This window comes from Hylobates moloch, unplaced genomic scaffold (genome assembly GCF_009828535.3).
Source record: "Hylobates moloch isolate HMO894 unplaced genomic scaffold, HMol_V3 SCAFFOLD_8, whole genome shotgun sequence".
Classification (NCBI taxonomy): domain Eukaryota; kingdom Metazoa; phylum Chordata; class Mammalia; order Primates; family Hylobatidae; genus Hylobates; species Hylobates moloch.
In genome coordinates, this window is record NW_026652283.1 from 36,277,670 (window position 1) to 36,296,032 (window position 18,363).

At 44.0% G+C, this 18,363-nt stretch overlaps 1 long non-coding RNA gene across 1 annotated transcript in view; it reads left to right on the forward strand.

The window, feature by feature from the left end:
* LOC131384068 (uncharacterized) overlaps window positions 1-16,317 on the forward strand; it is a 52,640-nt gene extending 36,323 nt beyond the window's left edge. Inside the window, exon 3 of the long non-coding RNA XR_009214560.1 lies at window positions 16,153-16,317. This is a non-coding gene — a long non-coding RNA (uncharacterized LOC131384068). The remainder of the gene's footprint in view (window positions 1-16,152) is intronic.
* Window positions 16,318-18,363: the final 2,046 nt, after the last annotated feature.

An 18,363-nucleotide genomic window follows, 5' to 3' on the forward strand; every position in this document is an offset into this window, starting at 1 on the left:
TGTGCCAACGTCATATTTGAATACAAATAGAAAATATTGAAATAAAATATCAATAAGTAAAATCAGCCTTACATTAAAGGAATAATGTACCAGGAATATATATGATTTTTCCTGCAAAACAAAGGTGGTTTATAGTGAATAAATCTATTCACATCAGCCATACTTGGTAATAACATATGCTGTTCTAAAAGCTCTTAACAGTTATTAATATTGCCTGTTCTACTTATTTATGCACACATTACTTGTAAACACAATTAACTATCATATTCCTACCAGATAAAACACTTAATGATTTCTGAAAAAAATTTTGAGTCATGCAGTGTTGTCTGTGACTAAACACACGTTTCCAAGGATACAAGTAGATCTGTCAAATGTCTGCTCATGTAACAGTCACAGAATCATATACAAGAAACCCTTTTAAGTTCAAAATAGGTAAGTTATTTAACATTACACATTGTAGAAATGCTAAGATTAATTTTCAAATATTAAGCAAATAAATACTCAAATACATTAAATTATTTTAATTAATACTTGTTGCTAGCCATCTATCATTGTCACTTTAGAAGTTAATAGAATTAGTTTTCACTTCATCACTTGGTTCTTGTCCATTCACTGGCTGGAGTACTCACATAACCTCCAGGCCCAGATAAACCTTGTCTAAACTTTCCTCCTGGGATGGTCAATTTGAGGTGTCAACTTGACTGAACTAATGGATATCCAGATAGCTGGTAAAACATTATTTCTGGGTGTGTCTGTGAGGCTGTTTCTGGAAGATATTCACATTTGAATAATGAAGATCACCCTCATCAATGTGGTGGGCATCATCCAATCCACTCAGAGCCCAAACAGAGCAAAAAGGCAGAGGAAGGGAAAATGTGCTCTCTGCTTGAGCTCTGTTATCTACCTTCTCCTCCTTTGTTCTCGCTAGTTCTCAGGCCTTTGAGCTTGGACTGGAACTATACCACTGGCCTTCCAGACTGCAAATAGCAGATTGTGGTATTTACTGGCTTCCAAAATTACATAAGCCAATTCTTACGTTAAATGGGCCTGTCGTGGGGTGGTGGGAGGGGGGAGGGATAGCATTAGGAGATATACCTAACGTAAATGACGAGTTAATGGGTGCAGCACACCAACATGGCACATGTATACATATGTAACAAACCTGCACGTTGTGCACATGTACCATAGAACTTAAAGTATAATAAAAATATATATATATTAAAAAAATCTCCTCTTATATACCCTATTGGTTCTCTTTCTATGGAGAACTCTAAGATACCTACAATTTACCTTATGTGTAGAGATTACAGGCAGAGCAAGAAAAGGACAACAAGAACAAAGATCCAAAGGAAATCAAAAGGAATGATTAGATAATACACACATCATTTCAATAGTTAAGCAAGAAACAACATAATCATTTCAATGGGTGACACAAAGCATTTAATACAATCTAACATCTATTTCTTATGTCAAGAATTTTAAAAAAGGGACGGAAATGTCCACTTTTATATAAAAAATAATACCCATTGTACACAAAAACCCAATTAATGACAATTATAAAAACTTTAAAATATCAACTTTAAAATAAGCAACAGAACAAATATGCCAGATAAGCTTTTAATAATTTATTATTGTGGGAATTTTAGATAAAGCAATAAGACACGAAATTTAATTACTTGAAAGGACTGATTCTCAGACTTTGGCAAAGACCCAGTGTATCAGAGAGGAATAAAAATAAGGATGATGAAAATGACAACAACACATGCAGGACTTAACTCATTTAATTCTCATGACAAACCTATGGTTTAGGAATTACTACCATCCCCATTTTATAGCTGAGGAAACTGGCACACAGAGGGTAAGTAACTTCCGAAATATAGCTAGATAGAGGTGAAGCTGGGATTCCAAGCCAGGAAGTCTATGTCCAAAAACCATGCTCTCTACCAATCCTGTAGTATGTTAGGTACTGAGCTAAGCACCACATATCTTTATAATCCTCTTAACAACTCAGAGAAGTAGGTATCATTCTCTCCATTATGAACTCTGCCAACTGCAGAGTAAAATATAATACATAAATTCAATAGGCTTTTATGCAACTCCTAAAATTATAATTACAAAGGTGTAACTACATGGAAAGAATTCAACAATAAAATTTTAAATAAAAAGGTATGTTTGGTATAATTACAAATAAGGAAAAATACATTCATTTGAACAAAAACTAAAAGGGATTCTGCTAAAATGAGGACAGTTGTTGAGGCAGGGTGATGAGAGTATGGGTAACTTTGTCTTTACCAAATGCCCAAAGTGAACATTTAATAAATCATCTGAGTTTGCAAAAATGATACATAAATGATGAATAATGGAAAATACTGCAAGGATTTGTGTTGAAACAATTCTTAAAGCATTAAACCAGAGTAAGAAGATTTTTAGGTATAAATCAGTATATACTTAAGGTAGACGTTGGAGAGGATGGGAAGAGAGACAGAAATAATTACCCATGCAAGCAACTGCATCCTCTACCACTCTGGGGGCTTCTTGCCTTTGCTCAAAGCAATCTCATCAAATCATGGTGTCCAGCTCCCTAACCTAAGGCAAGACAACACCTGAAGCAAACCAGATGGATTGGGAGCTCGTTGGCCTCCAGCATTCAGAGTCCACTTCTTTCCTGGCAGCTAAGCTGTTGACCACCAGTGTTTATACTGAATTGCTTCATACACATGTTACACCTAGGTGAATCCAATTATATCCAAGAGACAAGAAGAAAATGTTGAGGGAGAGTGGAAAGAAATAAGCGTGTCTTAAAACATATTTTTAATAGAATAAGGTCCCTAAATGGCAATCCTCAACAAGAGCATGACCAAAGAAACAAGACACCTTTCAAAGCTAGAGAAAATGCTGTCTGCACTGGATCTATTGAGAGTCCGTAAGAATATTTTTCTCTTTTTTTTGGGGGGGGGGGGACGGAGTCTCGCTCTGTCACCCAGGCTGGAGTGCAGTGGCGCGATCTCGGCTCACTGCAAGCTCCGACTCCCAGGTTCACGCCATTCTCCTGCCTCAGCCTCTCCGAGTAGCTGGGACTACAGGCGTCCGCCACCACGCCCGGCTAATTTTTTTTTGTATTTTTAGTAGAGATGGGGTTTCACCATGGTCTCGATCTCCTGAACTCGTGATCCGCCCGCCTCGGCCTCCCAAAGTGCTGGGATTACAAGCGTGAGCCACCGCGCCCGGCCTGCTGAATATTTTTAATATTAACAGTTCTTACCTTATGGCCTAACTATAGAAACAAACCCCAATTTAAGATGCAATTCCACTGCATAGTCAAAAGCGAAGTAGAGATGGGGGTGGATGATCCAGTTTGTAATCCATCTGGTCAAAAAAAGAAAAAAAAAACAAGGCATATGCCCAAAATGATGTCATCCTTTCTGCACATATAAAGCCTGGGTAATTGCTCTCTTGATGCTTCGTAGAATGTAGTTACATTAATTAGGGTAAAACTACTCAACTGCTGTAACAAAAATACCCCACAACAGAGTGGCTTACATAAAGTAGAAGTTTATTTCCCACTGGTGTAACAATCCAGACAGCCTAGATGATGGGCAGCTTCGTTTCATGAAGTCAGTCAGAAACCTCGGTTTCAGGAAGGGTAAAATAGACCCACATCCAGGAAAGTTGGCTTGTCTTCTGTTGGGAATGACCCTGAAGTTATACTTATCACTTCTGCTCACATTTCATTGCCCTATGCCTAGTCATGTGATCACAACTACCTGCAACTTGGCAAACTGAGTTTTCATTTAAGCAACTTTCTAAGCAGAGATGGGATATTTTTCAGGCCCATAAAACTGACATTGCCAGGAAAATGGCCACTGAAGCCTCCTCATTCATGCACAGCCCTATTCCTATCTCCAAGCTTCATGAATAGATCAAAGACTACAGTGGCCTCTAGGCTTGAGACCTTTGGGCTAATCCAGCCATCCTAAAGGGACTATACAGCAGTCTAGTAGTCACCTGTGTGCGTGTGTGTAAACACACACACACACACACACACAGGCATACTCAGGAATGTGCTGGTAGCAACCCATCACAGTTTCCTTGCAGACGCCCTCTGATGGTTGCCTCTGATAGGACAGGGGGCAAGCCAGAAGATTATCATCAGCAGATGGAGGAAGAAATGTTTGCAGAGGAATTGGAGCTGGGCAAGAATTGCCCAATTCTCTGCAGTCACTAAATGCAGAATACAGGTATCTCTGGCATTGAGGAGGTGGGATTCACTATGGACATAGGATATTGACAGGAGGGAGGAAAAGAACTATGGTTGTGTGCTATGAAGGGAAGGATTGGCTGAAACTCTCTTTACCACTATTTTTTGAGGAAATTGCCATAGAAGAAGCAGAAACTTTGATATCACATGGACTTGCGTTACAAACCCTTGCTCTATGACATACTAGCTTTGGGGTCTTGGAAAAATCACTTAGCCTCACTTGATTTCTTCATCAATAAAAATGAGATGACCATGGCTAGCTGTACGGTTCAACTGATCCCTTGCATGGAGCCTAGAATCAAAAACACGTCTCAATAATAAGTATTTATGATTGTTGATATTATTATTATTACCTCCTTGGGTTGCTGTGAGGCTCAAATGAGATACCATGTGAAGGCACCTCGGGCAGTGCCTGACATAAGAATGTGATTTTCTTTTGTTGGTGCTTCTAAGGGATCTTCTAGATGTTCTAACATTAAAACCTGTATTAGGAGATTTCCTCTTTACTAGGACCTTCAGGGCGGCCTGAGGGGTCAGCACTTGGGATTGATTGAACAGGGAGGAAAAGAGAAGGGGCTAAACCTTTGTTAAATGCCCATGCCATGGTCTGAATGTTTATATTTCTTCCCATATTTATATATGGAAATCCTAACCCCCAAGATGATGATATTAGGAGATGGGGCCTTTGGAAGGTGATTAGGTCTCATAGATGGGACTAGTGTCCTTATAAATGAGACCCCAGTGAGCTTCCTTGTTCCTTCCCATGTAAGGAGGGCACAGCACTATCTATGAGAACGTGAATCCTCACCAGACACAGAGGCACCTTGCTGCTGGCACCTTGATCTTGGACTTCCCAGCCTCTAGTATTATGAGAAATACATTTCTGTTGATTATAAGCCACTCAGTTTATGGTATTGTTACTGCAGCCCAAACAGACTAAGCCCCAACAGACTGCAGCCCAAACAGCCCAAACAGCCCAAACTGACAGCCAACTTGTCAGGCATGGTACTGGGCATGTGGGCACACCAGAGACTAGCTTTGCCTTCTTAATTTTTGCTCGGAGTTGGCCTTACTTCTTGTATGTTTCCTCTTGCTGCTGTAACAAATTACCGCAAACTTGAAACAACATACATTTAATATCTTACAGTTCTGGAGATCAGAAGCCCAAAGTGGGTCAACAGGCTGCATTCATTCTAAAATCTATAAAGGGACAATCTACTTCCTTACCTTTTCCAGCTTCTAGAGAGCCTCCTGCATTCCTTGGCTCATGTGCCACTCTTCACTTCACTCTGATCTCTGCTGCCTTCATCACATTGACTTCTCTGACTCTGATCCCTCTGCCTTTCTCTTATAAGGACCTTGTGATTACATTGGGCCCAGGGTAATCCAGGATAATGTTCCCATCTCAAGATCCTTAATTTAATCACATCTACAAAGTCCCATTGCCATGGAATTTAATGTAATCCTAGGTTCCAGAGATTAGGAGTGGACATCTTTGGGAAGGCCATTATTCTTTCTATTGTTCTTATTCACATAGTATTTGCACACAAAAATCCAAAAAATCTCAGGAGTGACTGAGATGGATGAGGGCCAAAAACAATATTTGTGTCCTCTAACATATCTGTACAACATATATAGCATGAGTAAATTTCAGGTGACCTTTGAGACCAATTTGGCAACAGCTAGTAGGATGTGAAAGTGCACACACACTACAACTCAACACTCACTTTTAGGTGAATGCAATAGAAGCTTGTGTCCATGTGCTCTAGGACACAGGGTCATGAATCTCCACAGACGCATCTTTTTACATGTGGAAAAATTGAGCTGGGCTTCACCATGAGGCTGGATATCTAAATTCACATGAGGAAACATTACATAGACCTGAAGAACCCAAAGCTACCTAAAGCAGTCTAGGGGATTCTGAGATACATTACAAAGAAAACAAGTCATGAGAATACATACCACATGATACCATTTATATGAGTGTATATAAAATATTTAAAGAAATATATTTAGGAATACATGAAGAGAAGATACTATACAAAAAATAAGCATGAGAAGATAAGCACCAAATTTAGGAAATTGTTTTCTCTTGAAGAGGGAGAGGAAAGTGCTATTAGGAAAGGGGATATATTTCTTAAGCTGGATGGTGGGCACTTATTCCGTAGGTCTGAAATAGTTCACACTAAAATTTTTAAATTGTGATCTTGAAATTTTTGGGCGAAATTGTAAATGCTTTCATCCAAGTATTTTTAAGACTTGAGAAGATGGGATTTTTTTATGGAGATTCCTGGAGTGCAGGACACTATTTCTAAAAAGTGTCTACCAAGGAGGTAGAAAGAGTGACTATGTCAAGAAGGGTGATTCCTGGGAGGGGCCTGCAGGCCTTAAGTGAGGCTCTGAGGAGGGAATTTGGGAATGGGAAGATGTTCTGTTTTAGGAACTGTCAGTCAGGATTCTTTCAACTGCAAATCATAGGAAAACCAACCGAACATTAAAACAAATAAAATAAACACATTGGCTCATATAATTGAAAAGTCCAGATACAGTTTTGGTGTTAGAGCATAGTTTTTTAACCTCATTGCTACTGACATTTTGGGCTCGATGATTCTTTGTTATGGGACCTCTCCTGTGTACTGTAGGGTATTTAGCAGCATCTCTGATCTCTACCCACTAGATGTCAGTAGCACCTTCCCCGCCTCCCAAGTTATGACAATCAAAAATGCCTCCAGATACTGCCAAATGTCCCCTTGGGGAGAAGGAGCAAAATCACCCCCAGTTGAAAACTAGCTTTAGGAAACCTGACCTGGTGACTCAAGTGATGTCACCAGGACCTGATTTCTCATGACCAAGGCACAGAGCCTTCTGTGGTCTTGGCTCATCCTCAGGGTCCACATGGTGGACCCTCGTAGCTCCACACTCTCCCCTTGTGTCAGTAAAATGGCCATCAAAATTGCAGACCTCACAGCCTCCTACCTGACTGTCTAGGGGAAGAGAAGTCTTTTTTTGGTCATCCCCACAGAACAGAGACTGCATCTTCCCATGCAAAATCCTCAGCATGTTTCCTCACCTCTCTCTGTGCTGATTGTTTGGGTGCTGTCCTAGTCCACTTTGTGCTGCCATAACATAATACCTGAGACTGGGTAATTTATAATGCATAGAAATTTATTAGCTCATAGTTCTGGAGCCTAGGAAGTCCAAAATTGAGGGGTCAGCATCTAGCAAGGGCCTTGCTGCTGCATCATCCATGGCAGAAGGGCAAAGAGAGGACAAGAGAGAACAAGAGATAGAACTTGCAGCCTCAACTCCTTTTATAATTCATAACTAGCATTAATCTATTTATGAGGGTGGAGCCCTCATGACCTAAACACCTCCCATTAGGTCCCACCTCTCAACACTGTTACATTGAGGATTAAGTTTCCAATATATCCTTTTGGAGGATACATTCTCTCCATTAAACCATATCATTTCACATCTGGCCCCCAAGATTTATGTCCTTCTTACATATAAAATATATTCATTCCATCCCATAGCCCCAGAAGTCTTAACTCGTTCCAGCATCAACTCAAAAGTCCAAAGTCAGAGACTTATCCAAATCAGATACAGGTAAGACTCAAGGCAGGATTCATCCTAAGGCAAATTTCCTTCCAACTGTGAGCCTGTGAAACCAAGAGAGTTGTCTACTTCCAAAACAATGGTGAGACAAGCATAGAATAGACATTCCCATTCCCAAAGGGGGAAATAGGCAAGAAGACAAGGATGACTAGTCCCAAGTAAGTCCAAAACCCAACAGGACAAATAACATTAAATCTTAGGGCTCCAGAATAATCTTCCTTGATTCCATGTTCCACCTCTGGGCACACTGAGGTGGGGGTTGGGTCCACAAGGACTCCAACAGCCCTGCCCCTATAGCTTTACCAAGCTCAGCCCATATAGCAGCTCTCACTGGCTAAAGCCAGGTATCTGCCACTCTCCCAGGCTGGTGTTGCATGCTGGTAGCTCTACAGTTCTGGAGTTTTGGGGGTAATCCCATCCTCATGGCTCCACTAAGCATTGCCCTCATGGGACTCCCTGCAGTGACTCCACCCCTGGGATGAGTCTCTGCCTGAGCACCCAGGCTGCTTGAGATAGCCTTTGAAATCTACGTGGAGGAAGCTGTGCTCCACAGCTTTTGCATTTGCACACCTGCAGACTTAACACCACACGGATGCTACCCAAGATTTGCTGTTTGCACCTTCTGAAACTGTGGCCTGAGCCACACCTGACCCACCTTGAGCCACACGTGGAGTGACCTAGGAGCATTTTGCCAAAATTCCAGGAGCAGAGACTTGAGGCAGCTCTGGGCAGTGAGCCTCAAGGTCCCCAGGGTGTCCTAGGCCTCTTTTTTGGCATACAGTCATACATCACTTAATTTGGGACTAACTTCTGAGAAATATGTTATTAGGCAATTTTGTCATTGCGTGAACATCATAGAGTGTACTTGCACAGATCTAGATGGTCTAGTTACTACACACCTAGGATATATGGTATAGCTTATTTCTCTGCTATGACCAGAAGTCATTTGACTTTGGCATTCTGGGCCTCTGGCAGAAAGAACAGCACTAGTAATCTACAAAGTACCTTAGGGTTTGTTCTTCCATTGTCTTGAAGAATAGCCTCTGGCTTCATTTTATGCATACTAATCTCATTATCAGTCCGTGGCCTGGCCACAGCCTTGGTTTTCTCTCCTGAAAATGCTCTTTCATTCTCTATCACATGACCAAACTGAGCATCCTTCAAATCCCTAAGTTCTGTTTCCTTTTAATTATAAATTCTCTCTTTAAATCATCTCTCTCATTTTACTGCATGCAGTTAAAAGAAGCCATGCAGCTTCTTAAATATTTTGCTTAGAAATTTTTTCAACCAGATACTCTAGTTCATCGCTCTTAAATTCTGCCTTCCATAAAGCCCTAGGGCATAGACACAATTCAGCCAAGTTCTTTGCCACTTCATAACAAGGATGGCCTTTACTCCAGTTTCCAATAAGGTATTCCTCTTTTCCATCTGAGACCTCATCGGAATGGCCTTTGCTGTTCATATTTCTACCAACGTTCTGACCATAGTCACTTAAGTAATCTCTAAGAAGTTCCAGATTTTTCTTACAGTTCTTCTTTTTTCTGAGTCCTTACCAGAATCCCCCTTAATGCTCCATTCACTGCAATACAGGCTTTTTCTAGCCTGCTCCTCCAAACTCTCCCAGCCTCTGGCCATTACCCAGCTCCAAAGCCACATTCACATTTTCAGGTATTTATCATGGCAACACCCACTTCTCCAGTACCAATTTTTTGCCTAGATCCACCTTGTGCTGCTATAACATAATCCCTGAGGCTAGGTAATTTATAATGAATAGAAATGTATTGGCTGATGATTCTAGGGGCTGGGAAGTCCAAGATTGAGGGGCCAGCATCTGGCAAAGGCCTTGCTGCTGTATCATCCTATGGCAGAAAGGCAAAGAGAGGGCAAGAGAGAACAAGAGATTGAATTCTCAATCTCAAGCCCTTTTATAGTTTGTAATCAGCATTAATCCACTCATGAGAGTAGAGCCCTTATTACCTTAATACCTCTCATTAGGCCTTACCTCCCAACACTGTTGCACTGGGGAGTAAATTTCCAACACATGCTTCTGAGGGAACACATTCAAGCCATAGGAGGTGCCCATGGCTGAGTCAATCCCCATGGTTAGAGGGAGAGAATATGCTGATTGGCCTACACCCATCAGGACCCACTGCTGGAGCTGGGATGGGGTCATCTCTCTGTCAAGCCACATGGCTAAGGAGGGAGGTAGAGCAGCTTCCCAAACCTGTGCAAGCACCATTCCCAGAAGGAGAGAGTGCAGCCACTGGGCATCCAATGAGTGTCATTACAGGATGTTAAAAAGGCAATTTCAACATAATTGATGCTGCATACCAAAGTGAAGAGGCTGAGAACAAATTTCACAATCCTTAGACCTCTCAGCAGGGCCTCTGACCAAGATTAAAATATGCAAGACAGAGTGAAAGAGTGACTGGAGTTGAAAAACAAAAAGCCGGGGATGGTGGGCTATATTACCTCCTTCACCTGCAGCTATAGAAGGACCCTTAATGGGACCCACAGAGGCCCCACGATGTGGCCCCTGGAGTGGTGGGAACACTTAAACTGATGTCTGACCCACACACAAACTACTGTGGAATGTCAAGTGAGAGGCAGTGCCTGTCAGCCTGAGAAAGCAAAACAGAGGGAACAGTGTAGGCAGAGATGGGAAGTCCCTACCTGAGCAGGACGATCTGAGCCCCACTTTCTCAGCAAGGAGACTGCACGGTCCTGCAGCCACCCAGATTTTCTAAGAAACAATCTGAACCTGGGCGAACAGATTCCAGTGAGTTGATTCTGCTGTGTGGCAGATAGTGCTGCAACACTGGAGGTTAAGGGGTCTTCATGAGGCTGGAAGAAGGTGTCCAGAGAGGATGCCTCAGCCTATAGACCCATGTCTGCTTCCTGGAGACACTCCCTGTTCCTCCTACCCCACCTTCCACCAGCCAAACCCTGAAAGGGTCAGAAACTTCAGAAACTCCCAGGTCAGCTGGCAGAGAAGGAGAAACACTGGGCTGGGAAGCCAAAGACCCTGCCCCTTCTCCACTGTAAGGGACTCCTTTAGCTGGCATTAAAACAAGTCCAGAATTTTTATTATCTAGGAATAGACCATTTTAATTACTGAATGGAGACAGTATTTGTGGTTTAAAGTGACCAGAGATCTTTGTATTACCTTAAAGCCAGGAGAAAATTATGGGGCCTGCCTGACACAGACATTTCATCCTCAGGCAAGGGAAAAAATGGTCCTCACCAAATAAATTTTAAAAGGAGAACGGGAGCAAAAATAAAACTGTTCTTCGGTCGTATCCTCAGGTTGTGCTCACCCAATGAGCAGGCTCCATGACCTTTAATGAAGCCCACGGAAGAGACTCCAGCAGGACTGTGTGCACAGATGACAGACTGGGGGGCAACCCCACTGCCTCCCACCCAGGGAGGCTGAGTCTGATTCAAGGGCTGCAGAAACTCCTGCAGCAGCAATCAGAGCAGGACTGGGGTTCAGGGAACAACCCCCAGTGCAAGGTCAGGTAAGAGCAGGGGTAGAGGCCCAGCAGGCAGCAGCGATTGCAGACAAATGTCCCCTAGCAGAGAATAGTGCCCCTGCAGAATAATTTAAAGACCACCCTGGGACATGCCTGGGGAACTCTAACTTCCCGTCTCCCCACAGGGCCTCAACTGGATTACCAGGCTGACACTGTGATTGTTTACTGTCTGCCCTGATTTTCTTGGCCTCTGTCCCAAAGCACTGCGACTCAGGAAGCAAAAGTTACAAAAGGTGCTGGTAGACTAGAGGCTGCAGGATCCTTGCTGAGGCCCTCATTTCCCCTTTCTCCAAACAAAATCACACGCAGGTACCTGATTCCTCTCTCACCTCCATGGAGACCCTCAAGGGCGATGGCATGCTGCTCCTAAACGCTCTCTACTGCCTTCCTGTTTATTGTTCTGCTTTGGCCATTAATGGGGCAAACAGCAAATGAAACTGTAATAATCAGTCCAGTCTTAATAAAACTAAGGCAATAAAGGGCTCACAGAGCCATCTCCCATTCTGACAAGTGTATGCTAATTGCACTCTGTCTCCTTGCAAATTACAGCTGTTCCTCGGGTTTTTAACAATTTGACATTTCATTTTGATTGCAGTGGCTTCATGTTTTCTCTAGCACTGGGAAAGGGGAGGGGGCTGGTAGGGCTGAGCACAGACGCTGACCTCATAAGGGGAGTGCAGATGCTGCTATAGGCTCAAGGCCTTTGGGAAGAGTTATATTTTTGAACTTACAGCCACAAGTTTGAACCTAGATGGGGCCTTTCTGCATCTGGCAGATTTAGACCAAGTGGATCCAAATCCTCAAATTTCATACCTCGCATGGATCCAGGGCCCTTTCTGTGATTTCCCCAAATTCCTGACTGTACTTCTCTCTGGAGCCCTCTAGTTTTGTGCCTCTGGCTGAGTGAATCATTCTGACTTGTTTGCACATTAACTGGTACACATAGCTCAAGAAATCCAATCGCAGTTGTGATCACATGAGGTCACCGCCTTGTCTGAGGTCTTGAAGAGTTACAGCAGGATTCCCATCAGGCGTAACATTCTGCCACGTCTGTAGTTCAGAGGTTCTCACAGGGTGGGCCAGGGAGTATCCAGGTGTCTGAGAGATCTAACCTGTTTTCATAACCACGCCAAATGTGGTTTGCATTTTCCACTCTCATGCTCTGTCAAGTGCACAGAGAAGTTCTCCAGCATCTACCTGATGCCTGATGATGTCACTGATTGGAGGGCCAATGAAATGTGTGCTTGTGCATTCTAGTGTCTTAAAATGTCCTCAGTTTGAATTACCAATATATATTTTTAAAACCAATGGGTTTAAAAAAACATAAAAGTTTTTGGAGTCTTCCACAATTTTTTTTTTTTTTGAGATGGAGTCTTGCTCTATTGCCAGGCTGGAGTGCAGTGGTGCAATCTCGGCTCACTGCAACCCCCACCTCCCAGGTTCAAGCGCTTCTCCTGCCTCAGCCTCCCAAGTAGCTGGGACTACAGGCGCTCGCCGCCATGCCCAGGTAATTTTTGTATTTTTAGTAGAGACAGGGTTTCATCACGTTGACCAGGATAATCTTGATTTCTTGACCTTGTGATCCGCCCGCCTTGGCCTCCCAAAGTGCTGGGATTACAGGCATGAGCCACTGCACCCGGCCAGGGTCTTCCATAATTTTTAAGGGACCAAGGACTGCATACTGCTGTTCTAGTGCACTCCCTCAAGCCCTGCTTTCATTCAAACCTGCTGCTCCTGCCAGGCGACCTTGACTCAAACATGCAGCCACACTGGGAGGGATGGTCCAGTTGGCCCTGCTCCAATTGCCTCTCGAATCAAGAGCCCCGTGAGGCTGCTCTGCCTTCCACAGCCTTCCTGGAAGTCTGGCAAATTAACTATTTCTCCATCTCAGTATTAAGCTGTCTCAAATCTTGCAAAACAACTCACCAAGACTTGTGACGTTCTTGAGAAGGAATGGACCACATTCTTGATCATGCCTAAATCCTTCTTCATGGCAGAGTTTAGCGTGAAGGGCAAGTTCGTTACTGCCCATTTTACAGAGGCAAAATTGAGACTCTGAAGACAGATGGTAGAGATTCTTTTAGAACCCTCTAATCTGTAATTGCTTAACATCCACGCCACAAAGCCTCTGGAAGTCAGCTTTGAAATATTCTCTCTCCCTTCCCCCATGCTTTTGCTTTTTTCCCATCTCCTCTTCTCTCTTCTCCTTCCTTTCTTCTTGCCCCCTCTCCTTCTTCCCTTTTGTTCTCTTTCCCTCATGACCTTCCTCTAAACTGGTTAAAGTGCTACCGTGTGTATTTTTGTCATGCTTCCCCTGGAAATAAGAGTGAATTTCAATAAATGCAAATGTCAGAGAAATCCGGACAATGATGCTTGGACAGAATCAGGGGGCCGACCCTGTCAACATCATTGCATATCTGACTCTGGGAAGAACCATAGCCCTGATATGAATTCCTCAACTCCTTAAGTCCCCAGCTCTCAGTGGAAATGCAAACTGCCACTCTCTAATCTCCACTTATCCAGCAGCCATGAGGTTTATCTGCCCCCCACTAATCCCCTTAACTTTTCCCCCTGGCCCTATTTCCACCTCGTGCCTGAGCAGAGGTTTCCCACTACTCTGAGTTGGGATCTGAGGAGAGAAAGGTAAGTAAGATCCAGTCTCTGCCTGAAAGGAGTGCACAGGCCAGTGAAGAGACAGAGGCACCATCAGATATATATGGTGCGGTGGAATCCATGAGGGAATAGAAGCCTGGATCGATGGTCACAGGACAGTGGCACAGGACTTGGCTCTTCAGTTTTTTGGTTGTTGTTGTTCTGTGCCTGCTGGAGGACTGATGGAGGGGGTGAGAGAGTAATACAGGTGAACAGAAGATTAGGAATTAACTGAGGAATTAACCAGGTTACTTGAGAGGACTCAGGAGCCCAAACTACAAAGTTAAGGTTACCACAAACTTCAAACTACAGTAATAGGTGCCTGAAAGTGGTGTGTGTGTGTGAGTGTGTGTGTGTGTGTGTGTGTGTGTAGGAGGGGCAGGTGGCAGAGTGAAATAGAGACAGGACTATCTAGGCTGTTTTGTGGAGGCTATATGGGGTCATGGCTAAGGACATTGGCCATGGAGTTAGATGAACCTGGATTTATAAACCAGCTCTGTCACTTACCAATCTGTATGACTTTGGACAAGTCCTTTAAGTTCAATTGTACAGTGGGAGCAAGGATAGTACCTACTCATAGAGTTATGATGGTTACATAAATTAATATGTATCAAGTTCTTATGAAAGTGGCTAAAATGTAAGGGGCAGTAAATATATAAACGTTAGCTGAAATGATTCACGTATAGCATTTAGCACAGTGCCTAAAGCATGATGGCTCACCCATTGGAGGAAAGGAGCTTCAGCTCAATCCAGGGGCTCAGATCCTCAGGGACAACAGACACCAGGTGTGATAGGACCAGGTTTCCAGACCCCCTTCATCCCACTCACCAAGCAGAATGGGGTTCTAAATACACTAACAGGCAGGACTGTAGGATTTGGGGATGGCAGTTGGAGGTGCATGTTAGGTGGTGACAGCTGAGGTAGGCTGCGAGTGGCTAAGTCTGTCTCTGGACATCCATCATCAGTGGTCACCCTGTGATGAGTCCCATAACCAGGCCTGGGCACATTAGGGCAGCCTTCACCAAGGACGCAACATTTCGGTTACACGTGAGAAGGTTAAGTAGGCGTTTTCCAAGATTATGTATGAAACAAGTCACGTAAATGTCATTCCTACCACACTTCTTGAAATAACTTCACATAACTCTCTAAAATACTGATTCATGCTTTTTAAAGTTGAGCTTTATTATTACATCGTTGGAATCTAGTTTATTAACAAAGCTAGAGCTGACTGGTGATAAGTGAGGAACACTAGTCTTACAAGTGAAGACATTTAGACCTGGAGGCTGATACGTATAAATTATTTTATAGTCTCTATCAGAAACTCTGATACATATGTATAGCTGCAGTTTACAAGTTATTTCTAGCTCATTTAATCCTGAAAAACACCCTCTGAAGTGGGTATCAGTACCCTCATGTTACACCTGTGGCAACAGGGAGCTCAGTTCTTTGCAGCTTCTGCCTGGGGCCATGAAATCCTTCTATGGACTTTTGGGCAAATGGGTAACAAGCCACCCATGCTCCCTCAGTTGGCTCCTCGCTACTTTAGGTCGTGACTGACAACCAGCCAGCTGGAGCTTGCTATGCTATTGTGGCCAACATCAAGGCACAGCCAAAGAGCCCCTCTAATAAGTCTTGTTCTAAATTATCAGGGTCTCTGTTATACGGAGAATGGACAAAGCCCTTTGGAGTGGTCATTTTATGTGTCAACTTGGCTAGGCTGCAGTCCCCAGTTACTCCGTCAAGCACAAATCTAGGTGGAGATTTTGTAGATGTGTAGTCCGTAATCAGTGGACTCAAAGTAAGGTAAATCACCCTAGATATTGGTGTAGGCCTGATTTGATCAGTTGAAAGGCCTTGAGAGCAGAGCTGAGGCTTCCCTGAGGAAGACAAATGTCTCCCTGTGGGCAGCAGCTCCACATCACACCTGGGAGTTCCAGCCTGTCCTTTCCAGTGGTCTGCCCTGCAGGTTTTGGGCTTCCCTAGCCAGCCCCTCACAGTCATGTCGGCCGATTCTTTGCAATAAATCTCTTACATACATCTTCTACCAGTTCTGTTTTTCTCTTCAAGCCCTGACTGATGCACACCTTTTCCCAGGCATCATCTCTGACTTGGATTTTGCATAGTCTTCTAACTGGGCCCCTTGCTTTCAACTCTGCTCCTCCAAGCCATCCTTCAACCTGCTCCTCCAAGCCATCCTTCAACCTGCTCCTCCAAACCATCCTTCAACCTGCTCCTCCAAACCATCCTTCAACCTGCTCCTCCAAACCATCCTGAGTAGGTACTATCCTTGTTCCCATTGTACAACTGAGCGTAAAGGACTTATCCAAAGTCATACAGATTGGTAAGTGACAGAGCTGGTTTATAAATCCAGGTTCATCTATTTGGGTTCTTTCTATTTGGGTTTTTTGTTTGTTTGTTGTTTATTTGTTTTGTTTTAATGTTTTTGCTTTTTTGACGGGGACAGGGTCTCATTCTATTGCCCAGGATGGAGTGCAGTGGTATGATCTCAGCTTGTTGTAGCCTTGATCTCCTGGGCTCAAGGGATCCTCCCACCTCAGCCTCCCAAGTAGGTGGGACCACAGGCATACATCATTACACCCAGCTAATTTTTGTAGTTTTTGTAGAGATGGGGTCTTGCCATGTTGTCCAGGCTGGTCTCAAACTCTTGGGCTCCAGCAATCTGCCCACCTTGGCCTCATAAAGTGCTGAATTACAGGCCACTGCATCCAACCAAGAGGGTTCATTCCAAAACACAAATCTGATGTTTTCTGTTTCCTGTCCTGGGACTCTCTTGACTCTTACCCTAATCGTGGTCAGGGGTTACAAGGCCAATATAGGGAAGACAGAAACCCTATGGCTTGCAGGCCTTGAGAACTTGTTAATGCTGCATGCTGGTCATTAAAAGTGCTGATTACTAACCCTTCCTCCTTCTGAAAAGGGACACAAATTGCCCAATGGGGAGCCAATTATTGGCTTCATTGTGGGCTCTCTAGTATCAGCTACACTGAAGAAGATGGCTTGGACCTAAGGCCAAAATGAAATGTCCTACTCCCTATCGTGTGAATTGAAGATAGCCAGCTTCACATCACAGGACCAGCTCCAGAAGGGAAGACGGCATTCTTGGAGGTCAAGATCTGCCCTGGTGAGCTAACAGCATGGAGGAAGAAGACAGGAGACCTGGCTCTTCTCATCTCTCTTTGAGATAGACTGTGTCTGTGTGACAGATCGCGGCATGAAAGAGAGACCAGCACTGCTGTGTGATCCTGCTCCCTAGAACCCTGGCCAACAGTGTCGAGCTCACCAACAGAAAGAATACAGGTCCCAGAAGAAGTGAGCACAGTGATGTAGGCAAGAGGGAGGTCAACAATGTTTTCTCCGACATGTGTCCCTCTTGGGAACCAGAACCGAAGTCTTCTTTCGTCTGTACAGGCAGGAGAGAGAGTGCTAAGGGTTCTGCCCAGTGGGGGCACTGTCTGTGAAAACTCCTCTGTAGCAGTGCAATGTTTCAAACACGGTTCCAAGGACTCAACTTTGACAAAGGTATTTTAGGCTAAGCCCTTCCCACACTGCAACTCCTTCCACCGCTCCCTCCCTGCCCAGCCTCCTCTCTTTATGTTGACGAGGGAATTATCCGAGAGATGGGAGATGGGAACTTGAAAACGCAGCTGTACACCCTCTTCAGAGACATTTGTCCTCAGAAGTCTCATCACAAAATCGTATTGCCCTCCTTCGGTCTTGTGGCGACTTGTGATGTACAGCCTTAATGAGGGCTCTAAGAATGACCTCTGATACATCCGGGAGCTGCCAAGCTCTCAGCGCCAATGATATCATTTATATATGTTGTCTCCACAGTCCAACAAAAAACATGATTTCATTCACCCAAACTGCCCCAGTCACAACAGCAGGTTTTTAAAATCTTTAAAATAAGAGCAAGTGCTGGATATCGCAGAGTTATAAAAAGCATTATCCAGGGAAACAAAGACAATGAAGGCTGCGGCCAGCTGACTGCAGGCCTCTGCTCGGGAAGCTGAGTGCCCGATATAGCTCTCCCCAAATCCTCCCGGGCATTTCCTTTTAAGCATCCCCGGCACTGTGCTGCTCAGAGACGTCTGCTGCCTGCACATTGCTGGAGGATAAACTGCAAATCACCAAGCAAGGCTCACAAGAAGCTTTACACTGAGGCCACCCCTCACCTCTCTGCCTCCACCACCCACTGCCCTTAGGCTTCCTGGAACACACCTTACATTTTTATGTCTCCATGGAGCCTTTGACCCTGGAAGGTCCTTCCCTTCTCTGCCTCATTGC